Source organism: Podarcis pityusensis (assembly GCF_964106645.2).
Source record: "Podarcis pityusensis genome assembly, chromosome: 7".
Lineage (NCBI taxonomy): Eukaryota > Metazoa > Chordata > Lepidosauria > Squamata > Lacertidae > Podarcis > Podarcis pityusensis.
In genome coordinates, this window is record NC_138031.1 from 86,004,211 (window position 1) to 86,022,656 (window position 18,446).

The window sequence follows — 18,446 nt, forward strand, 5'->3', positions numbered from 1 at the left end:
TCTCTCTGTTTTTTGAGGATAAGATGAGATGCAACACTTGCAGCTCCTGTCTAGACAGCACTAGGTAATAAAAGTGTGTTCGCTGGTATTGGTTCTACATCAGACTCTGCCACTGCCTCCTACCTGCTGGTGCCATACAAATGTCCTTGTTTAGCAGTTGCTCCCCTGTGATCAAAGCAGGAACACAGCACAAGTGCAGGACCAATAGCTGTAGCTGCTCTACCAGCAGTAAAAAAAGGTAAAGGACCCCCGGATAGTTAAGTTCAGTCAAAGGCGACTATGGGGTGGCGGCGCTCATCTCTCTTTCAGGCCGAGGGAGCCGGCATTTGTCCACAGCCAGCTTTCCAGGTCATGTGGCCAGCAAGACTAAACAGCTTTTGGCACAACGGAACACCTTGACGGAAGCTAGGCATGATCCAACAGGATAAAATGTTTGTTGGCACTTTGCATGTGAGCTCATATCATGATAATAGCATCATGAAGTTTGGGAACTGAGAACAGTGGAGAGACAAGAGGTGTTCGAAGAAATCAATTGTGTCTAATTGAAAGAGTATATGATACAGGTCTTATTAGAAAATAACTAAAGTAATTTACTTTCAGTTTGTACGCATTAAAGGTAATAGCTCCTCTTATTGCTCCATAGAACAGCCTACAAGACCATAAACCCAATCTGGAGATGTGTATCCTCTTCAAATATTTTTGCCTGGCATATATCCCCTGGAAACTGGAACCCCACTGCACAGAACTGACATTTCCAAGTGATCACAACCAGAGTGCATAATTTTCAACATGCTTCTAGTTTTTCATCTGCTAGTCTATCACACGGAAACACTGCACACAATTCTATTTCATAAAAACATAAGAAGAGCCCTGCTGGATCAGGCCAGAGCTCTATTGAGTCCAGCATCCTTCCTTCCACTGTGGCCAACCAGATGCCCCTCAAAAGCTCTGCCCTTGGTCCACATTCAGAGGTGTCTGGTACTAGACATAATATAGCCAATGTGACAATGATTTTTTCTAATCCCCCTTTAAAATCACCCAAGTAGGTGACCATCGTTGCACCTTGTGATAGTGATTTCCATTGTTTGTTTGTTTAAATAAGTAAATTATTTAGAAATGGTTGATATAAAAACAAAATGGCTAGACATACCATTATCATTAAATTCCTATTATGAAATCAAATAAAGCATATAGCCTTCATAAAGATCCAAATAAAGTATGTGGGTCTGCGTTATCTTGAACTTCATTGCACCAATAAATTATGAAAAAACACACAGAAAGTTATCAGACTGCCTCCCCTCCCTGACTCTTAGTTGTACCATTGATAAAATATTCCATGCTGTAGTAATCCATTCCCCTGAAGTTGGTGTTCTTAGCCCCTGCTAAGACAAATAGTTGCTCTGGCCACAGACAGTAACTGTTGGAGTAATTATCTGTCTTCTGTTTTACTAAATCCTTAAAATAACTAGAGAAATCAATGAGAGGATCCATTGGCAAATTGCATCCTGTCATTATTTCATTTTCTCTTATTATATCCACCCACAAATTCTTAATTTAGGGACATGCCTCCCAAACCTGTTGCATCCTAGCATTGGTTGAATTGTACTTCCAACGTAATTATTTGCTGTTCTATAAATTTGACCAAACTGTGGGAGGCAGTGGAAGACAGGAGTGCCTGGCGTGCTCTGGTCCATGGGGTCACGACGAGTCAGACACAACTAAACAACAACTAAAATGTGACGAAGCTACAGCAGTGTCATATACCATCAAAAAATAAACTTATACAAGTGTTTCTTAAGATTCACACTAATTGTTTTCTGCCATTTCCATTTTCACTGATATGATGTCCCAGACATCTCTGGCAAGTACTTTGTTGCATTTAGTTGTCAACAAGGAATTCCATAGTTTAACTATGCATTGTATGAAGAAGGTCTTCCTTTTATCTGTTCTGAATCTCCCAATTTTCAGCTTCACCCAATGGCCACAGGCTCCGGTAATATGGGGGAGAGGGATCTCTCTATTCATTTTCTCAACCTCGTTCATAATTCTATACAGCTGTCTCACGTCCCTTCTTGTCTTTTATCCAAACTAAGTATCCCTACAGAAGTTGTTGCACCCATGGATCATTTGGGATGCCTTTTTCTGTGCTTGCTGTTATTTCACACAACTTCTTTTTATGAATCCTCCAGAGAAGCCACACACAGCCCAAAATTATACTACAAATAAATAGGAAGCATTCATGTTTTATGCATTCTTCAGTTAAGTTGATCATAACAGGACAAATAAACTGTGCTTTGTGTGAGTGAAAAAGTACAAATCCTTATTTTTAATTGATGAGGGATGTATAAATAACTATATATTTATGGTGACATGCTAATACCCCACAGGAAGATTGAACACTCAAGCTGTATGCATGCTTACATTTCCTTTAATTCCAGAGATGAAGACTCACTCTGCCATTATTGTATGATTCAGAATTTATTCTGTGTCTACCATTGCAATTTAAAAGCTACTTGTAGGAAAAGGTCTTCACTATCAGAACAACTGCTGCTAATACTGTAATTTGATTTTGCTGACACCCTTACATAGTAAAACAAAATAAAAAAATGAGTTTTATTCCTTTAAGGTAAGGCTGTTTCTGCAAGCAAAACTTACCTGCTCACCAACCTCCTCTTTGGCATTGGCATCCCCACAGTTGCCATCCACAAGAACCACCTGAGAGATATCATTGCATAGCAAGTTTTCTGCCACCTGGATATGGGGTTTCGGGAAAGAGATCTGCTCTTTTCTCATCTCTGACGATAGACAGAGTTGGTAGGAATAAGGTAAAGTTCCTTCTTCATAGTTTGGTGGAAATATGACCTGCGCCTTAGAAAAAGCATTAGGTTCAAAGCATTGGAATAATTTGGGATTTCCTGATTGTCGAAGTTTCATGACAATGACCAGTATCACCGTCAGGAGGAACAAAAATGAGATCAATGCCAAAGCCAGCACCAAGTAAAACTGGAGGTCAGAATGATGCTCTGTGTCACCGGATTGCCTAGTCATTTCTGGAAGTGCCTCTTGGAAGTTCTCGGCAACCACGAGGTTGAGGACCACAGTAGCTGAGAGTGGAGCCTTCCCATTGTCCTTCACCAAGATGACCAGCTTCTGTTTCACAGCATCTTTCTCCAGAAGGGCTCGTGACGTCCTGATCTCTCCCGTGTGGGTCCCAATGGTGAAGAGGGCCGGCTCTGTGGCCTGTAGCACTTGGTAGGAGAGCCAGGCATTGTGCCCAGAGTCCGCGTCCACAGCCACCACTTTGGTCACTAGGTAGCCTGGCTCTGCCGAGTGAGGAACCATCTCAAACAAGGCAGAGCCCTCAACACCCGGGACAGGATACAGAACGCGAGGGCTGTTATCGTTCTGATCCAAAATGTACACCCACACGGTTGCATTGTTGCTGAGAGAGGGAGAGCCGCCATCTTGGGCCTTCACTTGGATCTGAAACTCCCTGAATTGCTCATAGTCAAAGGAGCGCTGTGCATAGATAGTTCCCGTCTCAGAGTTGATGGAGACGTAAGAGGAGAGAGGCAGCTCCTCCATGTTGCTGTTGAGGATGGAGTAAGTGATACGTGAGTTGCGGTCCAGATCTGGGTCCAAGGCTTTGATGGAGAAAATGGAGGCACCCGAGGGATTGTTTTCAGGCACAAAGACACTGTAGGTTGATTTTTGAAAGACAGGGGGGTTGTCATTGATATCTGAAATCTGCAGGGAGATGGTTTTGTTGGAGGAGAGAGGGGGGCTACCTTTGTCGGTGGCTGTGATTGTGATGTTGTATCCTGAGGCTTTTTCTCTGTCCAAAGGACTGTCTGTAAGGATTTTGTAGTAGTTCTTAGATACAGATGCTATTTTAAATGGTACATTACTTTGTAAGTGGCAGGTGAGCTTTCCATTTTCTCCTGAATCCCTATCCTTTACGTTGATGAGAGCTATTACTGTTCCAGAAACAGAATCTTCTGGAATTGGAGAAGATAAGGAGGCTAGAATAATTTCTGGAGCATTGTCATTCTGATCTATAATCTTTATATCAACATTAGAGTGAGCCACTAATCCACCTCCATCTCTTGCTTCAACTGCCATAGTGTACTTCTCTGTTTCCTCAAAGTCAAAGGTCTCCTTAATTGTAATTGTTCCACTTTGTGGATCTAGTCTAAATTTCTCATACACTTTTTCTGGGACTTTACTGAATGTGTAATGGATCTGACTATTTGAACCTTCATCCCTATCAGAGGCTTTTACTTGGAGTATGGAGGACCCCACAGGGGAATTTTCCCTCAGGCTAACTGTATAAACCTCTTGAGTGAAGACTGGTGGGTTGTCATTGGCATCTGTGACGTTAATCCATATCTGGGCAGTCCCAGTTTTTTTTGGTTCACCACCATCAAGAGCCGTGAGGATCAACTGAAGCGAGTGCTCACTTTCCCGATCCAAAGGTTTTTGTAGGACCAACTCTGCATTTTTATGGCCATCTAGACTGTGTTTAATTTCTAATACAAAGAACTGATTTAGGTTTAACTGATAATTCTGGAGAGAATTAATCCCAGTATCAGGATCTTCAGCTTTCCCAAGGAGAAATCTAGCACCTGGCAATGTGGATTCAATTATTTCCAGTCTAATATTGGCTTCTAAGAATTGTGGGGCATTATCATTAATGTCCTGAATTGCTACACTTACATGGAAAACATTCAATGGATTTTCAACCACAGCTTCAAAATCTATAAGGCAGTGTGTGCTCTCTCTACACATCCCCTCACGATCTATCCTCTCATTCACATACAGGTTTCCATTTTCAGCATTGATAGTGAAATAAGGCTTTTTACCTTCAGAAATGATATGCAGGTTTCTGCTCTTCAGTTCTCTGGCATTCAGTCCCAGATCCTTGGCAAGATTTCCCACCAAAGACCCCTTTGCCATCTCCTCAGGAATAGAATAGTGAACCTCTTCCAAAACTGCTCCACAAAACAAAGATGATAATATCAGAAGGGTAATATGCCTTCCTGATGTTTGAAAGCTCTCTCCATGAAGGATTCCTCTCATCTTCATTTTCCTCTTCTCTTTGATGAGCACAGGATTTCAGATTTCCACCAAGACAGGAGGGTTTTCGCCCCCTAGTAAAAAAAGAACTGGATCCTTTGGCTTAATTTGTATATGCTGCAGTGTTTTCTGTTTTCCAGCTGAAACGTTTGTTCCAGCGTCTGCTGGTTTTCCCGATGTGCAGTTTGGGACAAAGAGATCTCTCTGCAGAAAGCATCAGTGGAACTTCAGCTGCCCTTGGATTGCCGCCTTGTCCAACAGTGACACTGTGAGTCTGAAACCGAGAACTGCAATCTTTTCCCAGTGATTTTTCTCTCCTAATTCATGACATGACATAGTAGTATTTTTATGTAATGACTCAGACCATATTCTCATACAGGTTATGTGAATATGTCTGTTAGAAAGTGCTATCTGTTCACCATTATAATCAGCTTCAAATGAATATTTGCAGCAATTAAAAACAGTAATGAATTTATAGCACTATCTCCACGATTTCTTTAAAAAAAATCAGAATAGCAGACTGCAGTATGAGAATGATATTGTTATTTATAATAAAAGACTTTTAAACAAATTAGAAAAATATTGTATTAGGCATTTACAGACATCTTAGACTGTGTGTGGAAAGCCTAAAGCCGTGTCTGAAAATTGTGTTTATTTTTACATAATTTCACTGAAAATAGTGCCACATCTCAAGTCCTATTTTGTCACCTTATGCCCACACAATTTCTGGTCTGTTTGTGTAGCTTCCTCCTTCAACAGTTGTACTGTGTCAGTATTTACCTTTGCCATTTTCCCCACCTGCCCATTTGTCCAGTTATGATAGACACTTTGCTGATTTCATTTACTTGGTGGTGTGTGCTTTTGACCTTATACAACACCCCAGCTACTTCACAATATCACAGTTATGGTTCATCCCCTCTACATATGCAAACAATATGGAGACCCCTATTTTGCCGGTGGGGAGTGGGGGGTGGGACAGGACAACCAGAAAGCTACTCAGAAATCACTACGGTCCTTTCAGTATTTTAGGAAGCTACATATCGTCTCCAGCTGTTAATGCAACTTCATTTAATCAAGGAACAAAACTGCATAAATAAGCCCTGGGTGTTATATGCTGAACCTCAAATGTTCTGAGCTTTCCCCTCCATTTTTAAACTTCTTTTTCTATGTTTCCTGAGCACACTGCAATTGTCAGTCATGGTCCTGTGCCCTAATTCCTTCCAGCAGCTAGCACCAACCCTGGCAAGAACACTCCTCCATCCTCACATCTGCCCTACTGGCCATGAGCCCAGCAGGGAGTTGGAGCGGGTGGTTCATTGCAGGCTTAAGTAACTCAAGAACCTGCTAATATATCCCACAATGCTATGATCAGAAATACAATTGTCCATCTATTCATGCATTCATGCCATGTAAGTATCATAGCTAACATGTTGGTAGAGCAGTTCAAGAATTCAACATGCTTCATGTATATTGAGCTGGTCTCATGTAAAGAACAAAACTGTGAACCAGGAATTCCGTGGTATGAATTTTGCCTCTGACAGGAACTCACTTATATAAGAATTATAAGATAATGTGTCAAATCCAGACTTAAATAAATTTGACTTAAACAAATTTGACTTAAATTAGTCTTGCTTGACTAACTTGGTCCAAGGATAACTAATTCTGAATCTGACCCATTATATGCAATGCCCTTTGAAACTTATAAATATTATATACACGGTATCATTACTATTGTCTATATCATGAGGCAGAAATACATAACGCAGGCAGTGCAATCTGGCCGGTAGCATTATTGAAAAAACTGACATGGAAATTGAAGATAGCAAGAGGCCAGGGGAAATATGATAACTTTTATGCAGTCTTGGATGATTTTATAGATTATACAAACAATGAGACATGTGGCAGAACGGTGCCTTGGCCTACAGCACAGTTTGGTGTGCATGAAGCACATATTTTATTTTATTCTTCCTGCTTCCTTCTTGCCTTTGTATAATCCCTGCAGACCAACACTGCTGCTCATACAATATATATTTGTAGTTGTGATCAACAGTCAAAGAGATGGAGGTTATTACGTACCATTTTGTTTTTGTTAAGATTGAAATGATTTTAGAATATACACTTTAGCAAAGCTCTGTGGAGTATTTGAAGATAACTCTCTGACTGTATGTAATTCTTTTATTTTTGTTTTAAATAAAATTTAAAAATAAATAAATGCACAATGCATGTATTTAACAAAATATCCCACATTATCTGTCTGCCTGTCCGCCTTTCACACAGCTGTTTAGAAAGAGCTTTAATGCAATGTGGTTTCACTTAAAGGAATATGGGGGCTGGAAATATCCACAATCTACTCTAGAAGGCCAGTCAGTCAGTCAGTCAGTCAGCCAGCCAATCAGTCTTGACTTGACTTTTTTTTTACATCACACATGCAGGAACACACATGCCTTTATTGAACCCCACCTTACAGAAAACAAAACACGACTGATTTGTTTTCCCACCCACAAATTCCAGTCTGCAGAGATATGGTGAATGGACTTGACCATGGACCACAATCTCATTTATTTACAAGTCTGATCTGATTTCTACCAAGTTGAAGGCCTTCCTTGCAGGTCACATTTAATTGGTGACCCCACTCTGGACTTAAGATTGGGATCAGTACTGAAACTGGTATTTGCTCTTCACTCAATTTTGTGTAGAGGAGGACATTCAAACACCAGGAGCTGGTAAATCTTAGGTATGAGATAATTAGTTCTCCTTTCCAGATCCACCCAAGCTAGTAAGGACGCTATGAGGCTAAGCATCCTTTCATGCCATGTTGCGCCCACTCTAGGTTTCTTAGGTTTTTAATCTAAATAGAACATGTGCATTGTGGACTATTTAAATGGAATGCCGGTATCTAGATGTAGCTAGACTTTAATTTTCCACACTCTGAATTTTAATACTGAATTCCAGTATTAAAATTAGAAAAATGTGTGGACTAAACTAATGTAGATGTCATTAGTTTGATAAGGCAATTCAATCTGATGTTTCTGGAACTTTCCTCTTCATTGAATGAAACAGGGAAGCTCTAGATCTGAACTATGTATAAATACTTTATACAATGATGTTTAATGTGAATTGTAGGCAGCAATTCATTGTATAATTTCTAAGTGAAACTATATTAACAGCATAATTCACACGCATAACCTAGATTCAAACAATCTACTGAAGTTCATGGTAGCTGCAGTTCATTAAACTGAAAACTCACACAGTATAAATGAACAAATTTATAATTAATTTTATTTTATGGAGAAGGAAGTAAAGCATAATTTACAGACACCTCTCAAAAGTATATGTCTTTAAAATTTATAGCTTAAAAAAATTGCTAATAATACTAATAACAGTGATAGTATTTTCTGCTATATAGCAAGGTGCCCTCCTTTGATTCTACAGCCAAAATTGCTGCCCCCCCAAGCCAAGTAATGTGAAAAACAAAGTTCTTTTCCTCTCTTTATTTAATTTAATGAAAGTAGTAGAAGGTCAACTCCTCAAAATACTAGTTGTTCAAATGACAGCAAGATAAGTTCTACCAGATGGTTTCAAGGGCATGGCTCAAAGCTGCAATGTGTAGCTTCCCTATGGAGCGAAAAGGAGCATCCTGATTCATGAAAGCCAAATGATGTAAGAGCCAAACTATTCATTTATATGGTGAAAAACAAAAAGGCAGTCACATTAGCTGGATAAAAAGCACTGTGACAATGTCACTAATGGCAAAGAATGATGGATAATGGCATTTAATTTCAGAAAACAAACCTTACCTGTTCTCCATTATCTACTGCAGAATCAAAATTGCTTCCTACATTGCCTGTAAAAGGCACAGCAGGTTTCTCACTGCCAATAATATTGTCTACCATCTGAACACTGGGTGTCAGGAAGGTAAACTCGTTCTTCCTGGTCTCAGAAGACAGACACAGCTGGTAGGAATAGGGCAAAGTCCCATCTTCAAAGTTGGGTGGGAAGATGGCACCATTCTTGGAATGGGGAACAGGACCAAAGCACTGTAGGAACCTGGGATGCCCTGATTGACGGAGCTTCATTGTAACGGCCAGAATCACAGTCAAGAGGAACAAGAAGGAGATCACAGCTAAGGCCAGCACCAAGTAGAACTGCAGGTCAGACTGATACTCCGAGCTGCTGGGTTGGCTCTTCATTTCCGGAAGGGCCTCCTGAAAGTTCTCAGCAAACACCAGGTTCAGAGTCATGGTGGCCGAGAGAGGCGGCTGCCCGTTATCCTTCACCATAATGACCAGTCTCTGTTTCACAGCGTCTCTCTCCACAAAGGCCCTGGCTGTCCTGATCTCTCCAGTATGAGAACCGACCGTGAAGAGTGCCGGCTCAGTGGCCTGAGTCAGGTGGTAGGAGAGCCAGGCGTTGTGTCCAGAATCTGCATCCACGGCCACCACCTTGGTGACAAGATAATCTGCCTCGGCCGAACGAGGCACCATCTCAAACAAGGCTGAGCCCTTGGCTTCTTGGGAGGGGGACAGGATACGAGGGCTGTTATCATTCCTGTCAAGAACAAACACCCTGACGCTCACATTGCTGCTGAGAGGGGGAGAACCCCCATCTTGGGCCTTCACTTGCAGATGGAACTCTCTGAATTGTTCATAGTCAAAGGATCTCTGGGCATAGATGGTGCCGGTCTCAGAATTAATGGAGATATAGGAGGAGATGGGAAGCTCCTCAATGTTGCTGTTGAGGATGGAGTATGTAATCCGTGAGTTCTGGTCCATATCGGGATCAGAAGCCTTGATGGTGAAAATGGAGGCACCTGAAGGATTGTTTTCTGGCACGTAGATGTTGTAGGATGGTTTCTGAAAAGTAGGGGCATTATCATTGATATCTGAGATCTGTAGTGAGATTGTTTTGTGTGTGGAAAGAGGTGGAGTTCCTCTGTCAGTGGCTGTGATTGTAATATTATATGCAGGAGCTATTTCTCTATCCAAAGGACTGTCGGTCTGGAGCTTGAAGTAATTGTTAGATGAGGGAAGAATTTTGAAGGGCAAATCATCGTTTAAGTAGCAAGTAACCTTCCCATTATCTCCACTATCTCTGTCATTCACATTGATCAGTGCAATGATTGTTCCTGACAGAGAATTTTCAGGAACTGGGCTGAACATGGAGGCTAATGTCACTTCTGGGGCATTATCATTCTCATCATGAACCCTTATCTCAATATTAGAATGTGTCACCAATCCACCTCCATCTTTTGCAGCAACTGTCATAGTATATTCATCATCTTCCTCAAAATCCAGTTGCTCCAGAAGAGTGATTCTACCACTGATGGGATCCAGCCTGAATTTCTGTTCAGCCGTTGCCGGTATGTTGCTAAAATGATACCTGATTTGGGCATATAAACCTTCATCCTCATCAGAGGCTGCAACCTGGAGCACAAGCGACCCAAGAGGAACACTTTCAGATAAGCTGACCTTGTACACCTCTTGAGTGAAAACAGGCGGGTTGTCATTGGCATCTGTGACATTAATCTGTATCTGGGCCGTCCCAGTTTTCCTAGGCTCACCCCCATCCATAGCGGTAAGAACCAAGTGAAGGGTCTGTTCACTTTCTCGATCAAGAGGGTTCTGTAGCACCAGTTCTGCATATTTATTTCCATCTTTTCTCTCTCTCACTTCCAAATTGAAGTACTGATTGGAGCTCAGCTGGTAATCCTGGAGTGAGTTCATCCCAATGTCAGGATCTTCCGCTTTCCCAAGGAGAAAGCGGGCCCCAGGCAAGGTTAGTTCGCCTGTCTCCAGGTTGATGTTGCCATTGAGGAATTGTGGTGCATTATCATTAACATCCTGGATTTCCACTAGTACATGGAAAATATTCAAAGGGTTTTCCACCACAACTTCAAAATTAACAAAGCAATTTGGATTTTTGCCACATATCCCCTCCCTATCAATCCTGTCATTTACATAGAGGTTTCCATTCTCTGCATTGATACTGAAATGCTGCATTTTAGCCACAGACACAGTGTGCAGATTGCGATGTTTTAGTTCTTTGGTGCTCAGTCCCAGGTCCTTGGCGAGGTTCCCCACAACGGAACCCTTTGCCATCTCCTCAGGGGTTGAATAATGAATCTGCTCTGATGCAGCCCAACAGGTAAAAGACAATAGAGAGAGAAGCAGTACTTGCCTTGTGAGTGCCCTGCCATTCCCTGGGTGCCTTCTCTCCATCTGGCTGGTTCTCTCAAAAACAGGCTGCTTCCTTTTCTCAGTTTCCTATGCTTAAGCTCTCACAATGATGAAGGAAACAACATGAGGTATCACTGAGGAAGAATAAACTGCCCTTGTTCTTATATTTGTGCAAAGCAAAAGAGATTTTTCCTTCTCTGCAAGAGTTCCGTCATTGTGCGCTTCAGTTGGCCTGATCTGAATAACAGTGATGGGAGTTACTGCAGTCTAGGAAGCATCAATGGGTCTCTATCCTATCTCTGGCTTTCATACTGGCCAACACTGACACTTAGAGGACCACTCGAGGAACTGCATTTTGTTCTATGAAAATAGACAGAGGTGAATAAATGCAGATGTTTCTCCAGCACATACTGTACCTTCCTTTCTGCTCACTGAGTGGAGCATTTGAGAAAGCTTTTCCTTGGTGTTCTTTCTTAGTGTACAGCTACCCTCATTTATGTTCGTGGCTTTTCAGTACTGTGAAAATTGGGTTCATATCTGATACTGCAATTACATGAAGGTTATACACATCTTCATTTTTTTTTTGGAAACATGGAAACATTATTATTAATATATAAATATCCAGTTACATAGTAAAACTTTATCTTAAAATTAATGTATTACGATAATAGTTATGCTATAGTAGCACAAGAGCTGTAAGTCAACTGAATTTTTGTTGTTGTTGCTTAAATAGAATATAAACACCCTATTGAAATTATTCTATTTTTTTATCTCTCCTAAGTTGTTGGATGTCTGTTCATCAACATTTATGGAGCAGAGTACAAGTTCTTCTCAGTGTTGGGTTGGAATTCCAAGAGTAACTTACTATTCCAAGAGTTCTCTCTCTGTTTTTTGAGGATAAGATGAGATGCAACACTTGCAGCTCCTGTCTAGACAGCACTACGTAATAAAAGTGTGTTCGCTGGTATTGGTTCTACATCAGACTCTGCCACTGCCTCCTACCTGCTGGTGCCATACAAATGTCCTTGTGCTTAGCAGTTGCTCCCCTGTGATCAAAGCAGGAACACAGCACAAGTGCAGGACCAATAGCTGTAGCTGCTCTACCAGCAGTAAAAAAAAGGTAAAGGACCCCCGGATAGTTAAGTTCAGTCAAAGGCGACTATGGGGTGGCGGCGCTCATCTCTCTTTCAGGCCGAGGGAGCCGGCATTTGTCCACAGCCAGCTTTCCAGGTCATGTGGCCAGCAAGACTAAACAGCTTTTGGCACAACGGAACACCTTGACGGAAGCTAGGCATGATCCAACAGGATAAAATGTTTGTTGGCACTTTACACGTGAGCTCATATCATGATAATAGCATCATGAAGTTTGGGAACTGAGAACAGTGGAGAGACAAGAGGTGTTCGAAGAAATCAATTGTGTCTAATTGAAAGAGTATATGATACAGGTCTTATTAGAAAATAACTAAAGTAATTTACTTTCAGTTTGTACGCATTAAAGGTAATAGCTCCTCTTATTGCTCCATAGAACAGCCTACAAGACCATAAACCCAATCTGGAGATGTGTATCCTCTTCAAATATTTTTGCCTGGCATACATCCCCTGGAAACTGGAACCCCACTGAACAGAACTGACATTTCCAAGTGATCACAACCAGAGTGCTGCCTAATTTTCAACATGCTTCTAGTTTTTCATCTGCTAGTCTATCACACAGAAACATTGCACACAACTCTATTTCATAAAAACATAAGAAGAGCCCTGCTGGATCAGGCCAGAGCTCTATTGAGTCCAGCATCCTTCCTCCCACTGTGGCCAACCAGATGCCCCTCAAAAGCTCTGCCCTTGGTCCACATTCAGAGGTGTCTGGTACTAGACATAATATAGCCAATGTGACAATGATTTTTTCTAATCCCCCTTTAAAACCACCCAAGTAGGTGACCATCGTTGCACCTTGTGATAGTGATTTCCATTGTTTGTTCGTTTAAATAAGTAAATTATTTAGAAATGGTTTATATAAAAACAAAATGGCTAGGCATACAATTATCATTAAATTCCTATTATGAAATCAAATAAAGCATATAGCCTTCATAAAGATCCAAATAAAGTATGTGGGTCTGCGTTATCTTGAACTTCATTGCACCAATAAATTATGAAAAAACACACAGAAAGTTATCAGACTGCCTCCCCTCCCTGACTCTTAGTTGTACCATTGATAAAATATTCCATGCTGTAGTAATCCATTCCCCTGAAGTTGGTGTTCTTAGCCCCTGCTAAGACAAATAGTTGCTCTGGCCACAGACAGTAACTGTTGGAGTAATTATCTGTCTTCTGTTTTACTAAATCCTTAAAATAACTAGAGAAATCAATGAGAGGATCCATTGGCAAATTGCATCCTGTCATTATTCCATTTTCTCTTATTATATCCACCCACAAATTCTTAATTTAGGGACATGTCTCCCAAATATGTTGCATCCTAGCATTGGTTGAATTGTACTTCCAACGTAATCATTTGCTGTACTATAAATTTGACAAAACTGTGGGAGGCAGTGGAAGACAGGAGTGCCTGGCGTGCTCTGGTCCATGGGGTCACGACGAGTCAGACATAACTAAACAACTAAACAACTAAACAACAACTAAAATGTGACGAAGCTACAGCAGTGTCATATACCATCAAAAAATAAACTTATACAAGTGTTTCTTAAGATTCACACTAATTGTTTGCTGCCATTTCCATTTTCACTGATATGATGTCCCAGACATCTCTGGCAAGTACTTTGTTGCATTTAGTTGTCAACAAGGAATTCCATAGTTTAACTATGCATTGTATGAAGAAGGTCTTCCTTTTATCTGTTCTGAATCTCCCAATGTTCAGCTTCACCCAATGGCCACAGGCTCCGGTAATATGGGGGAGAGGGATCTCTCTATTCATTTTCTCAACCTCGTTCATAATTCTATACAGCTGTCTCACTTCCCTTCTTGTAATTTATTTTATCTAAACTAAATATCCCTACAGAAGTTGTTGCACCCATGGATCATTTGGGATGCCTTTTTCTGTGCTTGCTGTATTTCACACAACTTCTTTTTATGAATCCTCCAGAGAAGCCCCACACAGCCCAAAATTATGCTACAAAGAAACAGGAAGCATTCATGTTTTATGCATTCTTCAGTTAAGCTGATCATAACAGGAAAAATAAACTGTGCTTTGTGTGAGCAAAAAAGTACAAATCCATATTTTTAATTGACGAGGGGTGTATAAATAACTATATATTTATGGTGACATGCTAATACCCCACAGGAAGATTGAACACTCAAGCTGTATGCATGCCTACATTTCCTTTAATTCCTGAGATGAAGACTCACTCTGTCATTATTGTATGATTCAGAATTTATGCTGCGTCTACCATTGCAATTTAAAAGCTACTTGCAGGAAAAGTTCTTCACAATCAGAACAACTGATGCTAATACTGTGATTTGATTTTGCTGACACCCTTTTATAGTAAAACAAAATAAAAATATTAGTTTTATTCCTATAAGGTAAGGCCATTTCTGAAAGCAAAACTTACCTGCTCACCAAACTCCTCTTTGGCACTGGCACTGGCATCCCCACAGTTGCCATCCACAAGAACCACCTGAGAGCTATCATTGCATAGCAAATTTTCTGCCACCTGGATATGGGGTTTTGGGAAAGAGATCTGCTCTTTCCTCATCTCTGACGATAGACAGAGTTGATAGGAATAAGGTAAAGTTCCTTCTTCATAGTTTGGTGGAAATATGACCTGGGCCTTAGAAAAAGCATTAGGTTCAAAGCATTGGAATAATTTGGGATTTCCTGATTGTCGAAGTTTCATGACAATGACCAGTATCACTGTCAGGAGGAACAAAAATGAGATCAATGCCAAAGCCAGCACCAAGTAAAACTGGAGGTCAGAATGATGCTCTGTGACACTGGATTGCCTAGTCATTTCCGGAAGTGCCTCTTGGAAGTTCTCGGCAATCACAAGGTTGAGGACCACAGTAGCTGAGAGCGGAGCATTCCCATTGTCCTTCACCAAGATGACCAGCTTCTGTTTCACAGCATCTTTCTCCAGAAGGGCTCGTGATGTCCTGATCTCTCCCGTGTGGGTCCCAATGGTGAAAAGGGCCAGCTCTGTGGCCTGCAGCACTTGATAGGAGAGCCAGGCATTGTGCCCAGAGTCCGCGTCCACAGCCACCACTTTGGTCACCAGGTAGCCTGGCTCTGCCGAGTGAGGAACCATCTCAAACAAGGCAGAGCCCTCGGCGCCCGGGACAGGATAGAGAACGCGAGGGCTGTTATCGTTCTGATCCAAAATGTACACCCACACGGTGGCGTTGTTGCTGAGAGAGGGAGAGCCACCATCTTGGGCCTTCACTTGGATCTGAAACTCCCGGAATTGCTCATAGTCAAAGGAGCGCTGTGCATAGATAGTTCCCGTCTCAGAGTTGATGGAGACATAAGAGGAGAGAGGCAGCTCCTCCATGTTGCTGTTGAGGATGGAGTAAGTGATACGTGAGTTGCGGTCCAGATCTGGGTCCGAGGCTTTGAGGGCAAAAATGGAGGCACCTGAGGGATTGTTTTCAGGCACAAAGACACTGTAGGTTGATTTTTCAAAGGCAGGGGGGTTGTCATTGATATCTGAAATCTGCAGGGATATGGTTTTGTTGGAGGAGAGAGGGGGGCTACCTTTGTCGGTGGCCGTGATTGTGATGTTGTATCCTGAGGCTTTTTCTCTGTCCAAAGGACTGTCTGTGAGGATTTTATAGTAGTTCTTTGAAGTTGACACTATTTGAAATGGTACATTACCTTGTAGATGGCATGTAATTTTTCCATTTTCTCCAGAATCTTTATCCTTTACGTTGATGAGAGCAATTAGTGTTCCAGAAGCAGAGTCTTCAGGAACTGGACTAGATAAGGAGGCCAGAATGATCTCTGGAGCATTGTCATTCTCATCTATAATCTTTATATCAACATTACAGTGAGCCACTAATCCTCCTCCATCTCTTGCTTCAACTGTCATAGTGTACTTCTCTGTTTCCTCAAAGTCAAGGGTTTCCTTAATTGTAACTGTTCCACTTTGTGGATCTAGTCTAAATTTCTCATAGACTTTTTCTGGGACTTTATTGAATGTGTAACTGATCCGACTATTTGAACCTTCATCCCTATCAGAGGCTTTTACTTGGAGTATGGGGGATCCCACAGGGGAATTTTCCCTCAGGCTAACTGTATAAACCTCTTGAGTGAAGACTGGTGGGTTGTCATTGGCATCTGTGACGTTAATCCATATCTGGGCAGTCCCAGTTTTTCTGGGTTCACCCCCATCCAGGGCTGTAAGGATCAACTGAAGTGAGTGCTCACTTTCCCGATCCAAAGGTTTCTGCAGCACCAATTCTGCATATTTATGGCCGTCCAGACTATGCTTAATTTCTAATATAAAGAACTGATTTAGGCTTAACTGGTAATTCTGGAGAGAATTAATCCCAATATCAGGATCTTCAGCTTTCCCAAGGGGAAATCTGGCCCCCGGCAATGTGGATTCAATTATATCTAGTCTAATATTGGATTCTAGGAATTGTGGGGCATTATCATTAATGTCCTGAATTGCTACACTTACATGGAAAACATTCAATGGCTTTTCAACCATCGCTTCAAAATCAATAATGCAGTGTGTGCTCTCTCTACACATCCCCTCACGATCTATCCTCTCATTCACATACAGGTTTCCATTTTCAGCATTGATAGTGAAATATGGCTTTTTACCTTCAGAAAGGATATGCAGGTTTCTGCTCTTCAGTTCTCTGACATTCAGTCCTAGATCCTTGGCAAGATTTCCCACCAAAGACCCCTTTGCCATCTCCTCAGGGATGGAATAGTGAACCTCTTCCAAAACTGCTCCACAGAACAAAGATGATAATATCAGAAGGGTAATATACCTTCCTGGTGTTTGAAAGCTCTCTCCATGAAGGATTCCTCTCATCTTCATTTTCCTCTTCTCTTTGATGAGCACAGGATTTCAGATTTCCACCAAGACAGGAGATTTTTTTTTGCACAGTAAAAAAAAGAACTGGATCCTTTGGCTTTGTATGTGCTGCAGTGTTTTCTGTTTTCCAGCTGAAACGTTTGTTCCAGCGTCTGCTGGTATTCCCGATGTGCAGTTTGGGACAAAGAGATCTCTCTGCCGAAAGCATCAGTGCAACTTCAGCTGCCCTTGGATTGCCGCCTTGTCCAACAGTGACACTGTGAGTCTGAAACCGAGAACTGCAATCTTTTCCCAATGATTTTTCTTCCCTAATTCATGACATAGTAGTATTTTTATGTAATGACTCAGACCATATTCTCATACAGGTTATTTGAATATGCCTGTTGGAAAGTGTTATCTGTTCACCATTACAGTAGGTTAAAAGAAATCAGCTTCAAATTAATATTTACAGCAAAGAAAAAGCGGTAAAGAATTTATAGCCCTATTTCCAATATTTCTTTAGGAAAAATCAGAATAGCAGACAGCAGTATGAGAATGATATTGTTATTTATAATAAAAGACTTTTAAACAAATTAGAAAAATATTGTATTAGGTATTTACAGGCATCTTAGACTGTGTGTGGAAAGCCTAAGGACGTGTCTGAAAAGTGTGTTTACCTTTACATAATTTCACTGAAAATAGTGCCACATCTCAAGTCCTATTTTGTCACCTTATGTCCACACAATTTCTGGTCTGTTTGTGTAGCTTTCTCCTTCAACAGTTGTACTGTGTCAGTATTTACCTTTGCCATTTTCCCCACCTGCCCATTTGTCCAGTTACGATAGACACTTTGCTGATTTCATTTACTTTGTGGTGTGTGCTTTTGACCTTACACAACACCCCAGCTACTTCACAATATCACAGTTATGGTTCATCCCCTCTACATATGCAAACAATATGGAGACCCCTATTTTGCTGGCGGGGAGTGGGGGTGGGACAGGACAACCAGAAAGCTACTCAGAAATCACTACGGTCCTTTCAGTATTTTAGGAAGCTACATATCGTCTCCAGCTGTTAATGCAACTTCATTTAATCAAGGAACAAAACTACATAAATAAGCCCTGGGTGTTATATGCTGAACCTCAAATGTTTTGAGCTTTCCCCTCCATTTTAAAACTTCTTTTTCTATGTTTACGTGGTAGCTGAGCACACTGCAATTGTC

The 18,446-nt window shown here is 41.2% G+C and overlaps 1 protein-coding gene and 2 pseudogenes across 3 annotated transcripts in view; all 3 read right to left on the bottom strand.

The window, feature by feature from the left end:
- The window catches only part of LOC308481843 (uncharacterized protein), a 228,289-nt gene that overhangs the window by 123,174 nt on the left and 86,669 nt on the right, over nucleotides 1-18,446 (bottom strand). The gene's annotated exons all lie outside the window — the stretch shown is intronic.
- LOC308481910 (protocadherin gamma-B1 pseudogene) lies at nucleotides 2,252-5,457 on the bottom strand (annotated as a pseudogene). The gene has a single exon. The product of its transcript is annotated as a protocadherin gamma-B1 pseudogene (transcript).
- LOC308481909 (protocadherin gamma-B1 pseudogene) lies at nucleotides 14,777-17,410 on the bottom strand (annotated as a pseudogene). The gene has a single exon. The product of its transcript is annotated as a protocadherin gamma-B1 pseudogene (transcript).